Source organism: Callionymus lyra, chromosome 9 (genome assembly GCF_982586985.1).
Source record: "Callionymus lyra chromosome 9, fCalLyr1.hap1.1, whole genome shotgun sequence".
Classification (NCBI taxonomy): domain Eukaryota; kingdom Metazoa; phylum Chordata; class Actinopteri; order Syngnathiformes; family Callionymidae; genus Callionymus; species Callionymus lyra.
Genome location: NC_141826.1, coordinates 28,434,405 through 28,443,925, shown reverse-complemented (window position 1 = coordinate 28,443,925; position 9,521 = coordinate 28,434,405).

The window sequence follows — 9,521 nt, the reverse complement described above, 5'->3', positions numbered from 1 at the left end:
TGATTAATATATAGTTAATAACTAATATCACATGACTTGATTAATATATGGTTATTAACTAACATCACTTGACTTGATTAATATATAGTTAATAACTAATATCACATGACTTGATTAATATATGGTTATTAACTAACATCACATGACTTGATTAATATATAGTTAATAACTAATATCACATGACTTGATTAATATATGGTTATTAACTAACATCACATGACTTGATTAATATATAGTTAATAACTAATATCACATGACTTGATTAATATATGGTTATTAACTAACATCACTTGACTTGATTAATATATAGTTAATAACTAATATCACATGACTTGATTAATATATGGTTATTAACTAATATCACTTGACTTGATTAATATATAGTTAATAACTAATATCACATGACTTGATGAATATATAGTTAATAACTAATATCACATGACTTGATTAATACATAGTTATTAACCAGCATAACTTGACTTGATTAATGTATAGTTAATAACTAATATCACATGACTTGATTAATACATAGTTATTAACTAACATAACTTGACTTGATTAATATATAGTTATTAACTAATATCACATAACTTCATTAATATATATTTAAAAATTAATATCACATGACTTGATTAGTATATAGTTAATAACTAATTTCACATGACTTGATTAATGTATATTATTTATTTTATTTACAGAATATCTTCATCTCTGAAATAGTAATTGATGTTTTTATTTATTATCTTGGTCTGTGAGCAACTATTGAAGCATAGAAAGACCATCGATGCCCCCTAGTGGCCGAGACATGATGACAATGTGAGTAAGTAATTTATATTTGTATTGTATTGTATTGAGTCTTTTCCAGACCAGAGTCACAAAGAACTTAAACAATCAAAACAATATTTAATAAAATATATACTTTAAAGATTAAGATAAAACTGATAACAACACAGGAGTCTCAGAAAATCAAGGAAAAGCCTGAACAAATAAAAACGTCTAAAGGCGCTATATAAATAGAGATTATTATTATTATTATCAAACAGATGTTTCTTGAAGGAGTCAGTAGATCATCAAACACACATGTTTCTTGAAGGAGTCAGTAGATCATCAAACACAGATGTTTCTTGAAGGAGTCAGTAGATCATCAAACACAGATGTTTCTTGAAGGAGTCAGTAGATCATCAAACACAGATGTTTCTTGAAGGAGTCAGTAGATCATCAAACACAGATGTTTCTTGAAGGAGTCAGTAGATCATCAAACACAGATGTTTCTTAAAGGAGTCAGTAGATCATCAAACACAGATGTTTCTTGAAGGAGTCAGTAGATCATCAAACACAGATGTTTCTTGAAGGAGTCAGTAGATCATCAAACACAGATGTTTCTTGAAGGAGTCAGTAGATCATCAAACACAGATGTTTCTTGAAGGAGTCAGTAGATCATCAAACACAGATGTTTCTTGAAGGAGTCAGTAGATCATCAAACACACATGTTTCTTGAAGGAGTCAGTAGATCATCAAACACAGAGATGTTTCTTGAAGGAGTCAGTAGATCATCAAACACAGATGTTTCTTGAAGGAGTCAGTAGATCATCAAACACAGATGTTTCTTGAAGGAGTCAGTAGATCATCAAACACAGATGTTTCTTGAAGGAGTCAGTAGATCATCAAACACAGATGTTTCTTGAAGGAGTCAGTAGATCATCAAACACACATGTTTCTTGAAGGAGTCAGTAGATCATCAAACACACATGTTTCTTGAAGGAGTCAGTAGATCATCAAACACAGAGATGTTTCTTGAAGGAGTCAGTAGATCATCAAACACAGATGTTTCTTGAAGGAGTCAGTAGATCATCAAACACAGAGATGTTTCTTGAAGGAGTCAGTAGATCATCAAACACACATGTTTCTTGAAGGAGTCAGTAGATCATCAAACACACATGTTTCTTGAAGGAGTCAGTAGATCATCAAACACACATGTTTCTTGAAGGAGTCAGTAGATCATCAAACACAGATGTTTCTTTAAGGAGTCAGTAGATCATCAAACACACATGTTTCTTGAAGGAGTCAGTAGATCATCAAACACAGATGTTTCTTGAAGGAGTCAGTAGATCATCAAACACAGATGTTTCTTGAAGGAGTCAGTAGATCATCAAACACACATGTTTCTTGAAGGAGTCAGTAGATCATCAAACACAGATGTTTCTTGAAGGAGTCAGTAGATCATCAAACACAGATGTTTCTTAAAGGAGTCAGTAGATCATCAAACACATATGTTTCTTGAAGGAGTCAGTAGATCATCAAACACAGATGTTTCTTAAAGGAGTCAGTAGATCATCAAACACAGATGTTTCTTGAAGGAGTCAGTAGATCATCAAACACACATGTTTCTTGAAGGAGTCAGTAGATCATCAAACACACATGTTTCTTGAAGGAGTCAGTAGATCATCAAACACACATGTTTCTTGAAGGAGTCAGTAGATCATCAAACACACATGTTTCTTGAATGAGTCAGTAGATCATCAAACAGATGTTTCTTGAAGGAGTCAGTAGATCATCAAACACAGATGTTTCTTGAAGGAGTCAGTAGATCATCAAACAGATGTTTCTTGAAGGAGTCAGTAGATCATCAAACACAGATGTTTCTTGAAGGAGTCAGTAGATCATCAAACACACATGTTTCTTGAAGGAGTCAGTAGATCATCAAACACACATGTTTCTTGAAGGAGTCAGTAGATCATCAAACACACATGTTTCTTGAATGAGTCAGTAGATCATCAAACAGATGTTTCTTGAAGGAGTCAGTAGATCATCAAACACACATGTTTCTTGAAGGAGTCAGTAGATCATCAAAGACAGATGTTTCTTGAAGGAGTCAGTAGATCATCAAACACAGATGTTTCTTGAAGGAGTCAGTAGATCATCAAACACACATGTTTCTTGAAGGAGTCAGTAGATCATCAAACACACATGTTTCTTGAAGGAGTCAGTAGATCATCAAACACAGATGTTTCTTGAAGGAGTCAGTAGATCATCAAACACAGATGTTTCTTAAAGGAGTCAGTAGATCATCAAACACAGATGTTTCTTGAAGGAGTCAGTAGATCATCAAACACACATGTTTCTTGAAGGAGTCAGTAGATCATCAAACACACATGTTTCTTGAAGGAGTCAGTAGATCATCAAACACACATGTTTCTTGAAGGAGTCAGTAGATCATCAAACACAGATGTTTCTTGAAGGAGTCAGTAGATCATCAAACACTGATGTTTCTTGAAGGAGTCAGTAGATCATCAAACACACATGTTTCTTGAAGGAGTCAGTAGATCATCAAACACAGATGTTTCTTGAAGGAGTCAGTAGATCATCAAACACAGATGTTTCTTGAAGGAGTCAGTAGATCATCAAACACACATGTTTCTTGAAGGAGTCAGTAGATCATCAAACACAGATGTTTCTTGGAGGAGTCAGTAGATCATCAAACACAGATGTTTCTTGAAGGAGTCAGTAGATCATCAAACACACATGTTTCTTGAAGGAGTCAGTAGATCATCAAACACACATTTTTCTTGAAGGAGTCAGTAGATCATCAAACACAGATGTTTCTTGAAGGAGTCAGTAGATCATCAAACATATGTTTCTTGAAAGAGTCAGTAGATCATCAAACACAGATGTTTCTTGAAGGAGTCAGTAGATCATCAAACACACATGTTTCTTGAAGGAGACAGTAGATCATCAAACACACATGTTTCTTGAAGGAGTCAGTAGATCATCAAACACACATGTTTCTTGAAGGAGTCAGTAGATCATCAAACACACATGTTTCTTGAAGGAGTCAGTAGATCATCAAACAGATGTTACTTGAAGGAGTCAGTAGATTATCAAACACACATGTTTCTTGAAGGAGTCAGTAGATCATCAAACACACATGTTTCTTGAAGGAGTCAGTAGATCATCAAACAGATGTTTCTTGAAAGAGTCAGTAGATCATCAAACACAGATGTTTCTTGAAGGAGTCAGTAGATCATCAAACACACATGTTTCTTGAATGAGTCAGTAGATCATCAAACACACATGTTTCTTGAATGAGTCAGTAGATCATCAAACAGATGTTTCTTGAAGGAGTCAGTAGATCATCAAACAGATGTTTCTTGAAGGAGTCAGTAGATCATCAAACACAGATGTTTCTTAAAGGAGTCAGTATATCATCAAACACATATGTTTCTTGAAGGAGTCAGTAGATCATCAAACACACATGTTTCTTGAAGGAGTCAGTAGATCATCAAACACACATGTTTCTTGAAGGAGTCAGTAGATCATCAAACACAGATGTTTCTTGGAGGAGTCAGTAGATCATCGAACACAAATGTTTCTTGAAGGAGTCAGTAGATCATCAAACACACATGTTTCTTGAAGGAGTCAGTAGATCATCAAACACAGATGTTTCTTGAAGGAGTCAGTAGATCATCAAACACAGATGTTTCTTGAAGGAGTCAGTAGATCATCAAACACACATGTTTCTTGAATGAGTCAGTAGATCATCAAACAGATGTTTCTTGAAGGAGTCAGTAGATCATCAAACAGATGTTTCTTGAAGGAGTCAGTAGATCATCAAACACACATGTTTCTTGAAGGAGTCAGTAGATCATCAAACACACATGTTTCTTAAAGGAGTCAGTAGATCATCAAACACAGATGTTTCTTGAAGGAGTCAGTAGATCATCAAACACAGATGTTTCTTAAAGGAGTCAGTAGATCATCAAACACACATGTTTCTTGAAGGAGTCAGTAGATCATCAAACACACATGTTTCTTAAAGGAGTCAGTAGATCATCAAACACACATGTTTCTTGAAGGAGTCAGTAGATCATCAAACACAGATGTTTCTTGGAGGAGTCAGTAGATCATCAAACAGATGTTTCTTGAAAGAGTCAGTAGATCATCAAACACACATGTTTCTTGAAGGAGTCAGTAGATCATCAAACACACATGTTTCTTGAAGGAGTCAGTAGATCATCAAACACAGATGTTTCTTGAAGGAGTCAGTAGATCATCAAACAGATGTTTCTTGAAAGAGTCAGTAGATCATCAAACACACATGTTTCTTGAAGGAGTCAGTAGATCATCAAACACACATGTTTCTTGAAGGAGTCATTAGATCATCAAACACAGATGTTTCTTGAAGGAGTCAGTAGATCATCAAACACAGATGTTTCTTGAAGGAGTCAGTAGATCATCAAACACAGATGTTTCTTGAAGGAGTCAGTAGATCATCAAACAGATGTTTCTTGAAGGAGTCAGTAGATCATCAAACACACATGTTTCTTGAAGGAGTCAGTAGATCATCAAACACACATGTTTCTTGAAGGAGTCAGTAGATCATCAAACAGATGTTTCTTGAAAGAGTCAGTAGATCATCAAACACAGATGTTTCTTGAAGGAGTCAGTAGATCATCAAACACACATGTTTCTTGAATGAGTCAGTAGATCATCAAACACAGATGTTTCTTGAAGGAGTCAGTAGATCATCAAACAGATGTTTCTTGAAGGAGTCAGTAGATCATCAAACACAGATGTTTCTTAAAGGAGTCAGTAGATCATCAAACACATATGTTTCTTGAAGGAGTCAGTAGATCATCAAACACACATGTTTCTTGAAGGAGTCAGTAGATCATCAAACACAGATGTTTCTTGAAGGAGTCTGTAGATCATCAAACACAGATGTTTCTTGGAGGAGTCAGTAGATCATCAAACACAAATGTTTCTTGAAGGAGTCAGTAGATCATCAAACACACATGTTTCTTGAAGGAGTCAGTAGATCATCAAACAGATGTTTCTTGAAGGAGTCAGTAGATCATCAAACACAGATGTTTCTTGAAGGAGTCAGTAGATCATCAAACACACATGTTTCTTGAAGGAGTCAGTAGATCATCAAACACAGATGTTTCTTTTAGGAGTCAGTAGATCATCAAACACAGATGTTTCTTGAAGGAGTCAGTAGATCATCAAACACAGATGTTTCTTAAAGGAGTCAGTAGATCATCAAACACAGATGTTTCTTGGAGGAGTCAGTAGATCATCAAACACAGATGTTTCTTGAAGGAGTCAGTAGATCATCAAACACACATTTTTCTTGAAGGAGTCAGTAGATCATCAAACACACATGTTTCTTGAAGGAGTCAGTAGATCATCAAACACACATGTTTCTTGAAGGAGTCAGTAGATCATCAAACATATGTTTCTTGAAAGAGTCAGTAGATCATCAAACACAGATGTTTCTTGAAGGAGTCAGTAGATCATCAAACAGACATGTTTCTTGAAGGAGTCAGTAGATCATCAAACACACATGTTTCTTGAAGGAGTCAGTAGATCATCAAACACACATGTTTCTTGAAGGAGTCAGTAGATCATCAAACACAGATGTTTCTTGAAGGAGTCAGTAGATCATCAAACACACATGTTTCTTGAAGGAGTCAGTAGATCATCAAACACAGATGTTTCTTGAAGGAGTCAGTAGATCATCAAACACACATGTTTCTTGAAGGAGTCAGTAGATCATCAAACACAGATGTTTCTTGAAGGAGTCAGTAGATCATCAAACAGATGTTTCTTGAAAGAGTCAGTAGATCATCAAACACAGATGTTTCTTGAAGGAGTCAGTAGATCATCAAACACACATGTTTCTTGAATGAGTCAGTAGATCATCAAACACAGATGTTTCTTGAAGGAGTCAGTAGATCATCAAACACACATGTTTCTTGAAGGAGTCAGTAGATCATCAAACACACATGTTTCTTAAAGGAGTCAGTAGATCATCAAACACACATGTTTCTTGAAGGAGTCAGTAGATCATCAAACACAGATGTTTCTTGGAGGAGTCAGTAGATCATCAAACAGATGTTTCTTGAAAGAGTCAGTAGATCATCAAACACACATGTTTCTTGAAGGAGTCAGTAGATCATCAAACACACATGTTTCTTGAAGGAGTCAGTAGATCATCAAACACACATGTTTCTTGAAGGAGTCAGTAGATCATCAAACAGATGTTTCTTGAAAGAGTCAGTAGATCATCAAACACACATGTTTCTTGAAGGAGTCAGTAGATCATCAAACACACATGTTTCTTGAAGGAGTCATTAGATCATCAAACACAGATGTTTCTTGAAGGAGTCAGTAGATCATCAAACACAGATGTTTCTTGAAGGAGTCAGTAGATCATCAAACACAGATGTTTCTTGAAGGAGTCAGTAGATCATCAAACAGATGTTTCTTGAAGGAGTCAGTAGATCATCAAACACACATGTTTCTTGAAGGAGTCAGTAGATCATCAAACACAGATGTTTCTTGAAGGAGTCAGTAGATCATCAAACAGATGTTTCTTGAAAGAGTCAGTAGATCATCAAACACAGATGTTTCTTGAAGGAGTCAGTAGATCATCAAACACACATGTTTCTTGAATGAGTCAGTAGATCATCAAACACAGATGTTTCTTGAAGGAGTCAGTAGATCATCAAACAGATGTTTCTTGAAGGAGTCAGTAGATCATCAAACACAGATGTTTCTTAAAGGAGTCAGTAGATCATCAAACACATATGTTTCTTGAAGGAGTCAGTAGATCATCAAACACACATGTTTCTTGAAGGAGTCAGTAGATCATCAAACACAGATGTTTCTTGAAGGAGTCTGTAGATCATCAAACACAGATGTTTCTTGGAGGAGTCAGTAGATCATCAAACACAAATGTTTCTTGAAGGAGTCAGTAGATCATCAAACACACATGTTTCTTGAAGGAGTCAGTAGATCATCAAACAGATGTTTCTTGAAGGAGTCAGTAGATCATCAAACACAGATGTTTCTTGAAGGAGTCAGTAGATCATCAAACACACATGTTTCTTGAAGGAGTCAGTAGATCATCAAACACAGATGTTTCTTTTAGGAGTCAGTAGATCATCAAACACAGATGTTTCTTGAAGGAGTCAGTAGATCATCAAACACACATGTTTCTTAAAGGAGTCAGTAGATCATCAAACACAGATGTTTCTTGGAGGAGTCAGTAGATCATCAAACACAGATGTTTCTTGAAGGAGTCAGTAGATCATCAAACACACATTTTTCTTGAAGGAGTCAGTAGATCATCAAACAAACATGTTTCTTGAAGGAGTCAGTAGATCATCAAACACACATGTTTCTTGAAGGAGTCAGTAGATCATCAAACAGATGTTTCTTGAAAGAGTCAGTAGATCATCAAACACAGATGTTTCTTGAAGGAGTCAGTAGATCATCAAACAGACATGTTTCTTGAAGGAGTCAGTAGATCATCAAACACACATGTTTCTTGAAGGAGTCAGTAGATCATCAAACACACATGTTTCTTGAAGGAGTCAGTAGATCATCAAACACAGATGTTTCTTGAAGGAGTCAGTAGATCATCAAACACACATGTTTCTTGAAGGAGTCAGTAGATCATCAAACACAGATGTTTCTTGAAGGAGTCAGTAGATCATCAAACAGATGTTTCTTGAAAGAGTCAGTAGATCATCAAACACAGATGTTTCTTGAAGGAGTCAGTAGATCATCAAACACACATGTTTCTTGAAGGAGTCAGTAGATCATCAAACAGATGTTTCTTGAAGGAGTCAGTAGATCATCAAACAGATGTTTCTTGAAGGAGTCAGTAGATCATCAAACAGATGTTTCTTGAAGGAGTCAGTAGATCATCAAACAGATGTTTTTTGAAGGAGTCAGTAGATCATCAAACACAGATGTTTCTTAAAGGAGTCAGTAGATCATCAAACACAGATGTTTCTTGAAGGAGTCAGTAGATCATCAAACACACATGTTTCTTGAAGGAGTCAGTAGATCATCAAACACACATGTTTCTTGAAGGAGTCAGTAGATCATCAAACACAGATGTTTCTTGAAGAAGTCAGTAGATCATCAAACACACATGTTTCTTGAAGGAGTCAGTAGATCATCAAACACACATGTTTCTTGAAGGAGTCAGTAGATCATCAAACACACATGTTTCTTGAAGGAGTCAGTAGATCATCAAACACAGATGTTTCTTGAAGGAGTCAGTAGATCATCAAACACATATGTTTCTTGAAGGAGTCAGTAGATCATCAAACAGATGTTTCTTGAAGGAGTCAGTAGATCATCAAACACAGATGTTTCTTGAAGGAGTCAGTAGATCATCAAACACACATGTTTCTTGAAGGAGTCAGTAGATCATCAAACACAGATGTTTCTTTTAGGAGTCAGTAGATCATCAAACACAGATGTTTCTTGAAGGAGTCAGTAGATCATCAAACACAGATGTTTCTTAAAGGAGTCAGTAGATCATCAAACACAGATGTTTCTTGGAGGAGTCAGTAGATCATCAAACACAGATGTTTCTTGAAGGAGTCAGTAGATCATCAAACACACATTTTTCTTGAAGGAGTCAGTAGATCATCAAACACAGATGTTTCTTGAAGGAGTCAGTAGATCATCAAACACAGATGTTTCTTGAAGGAGTCAGTAGA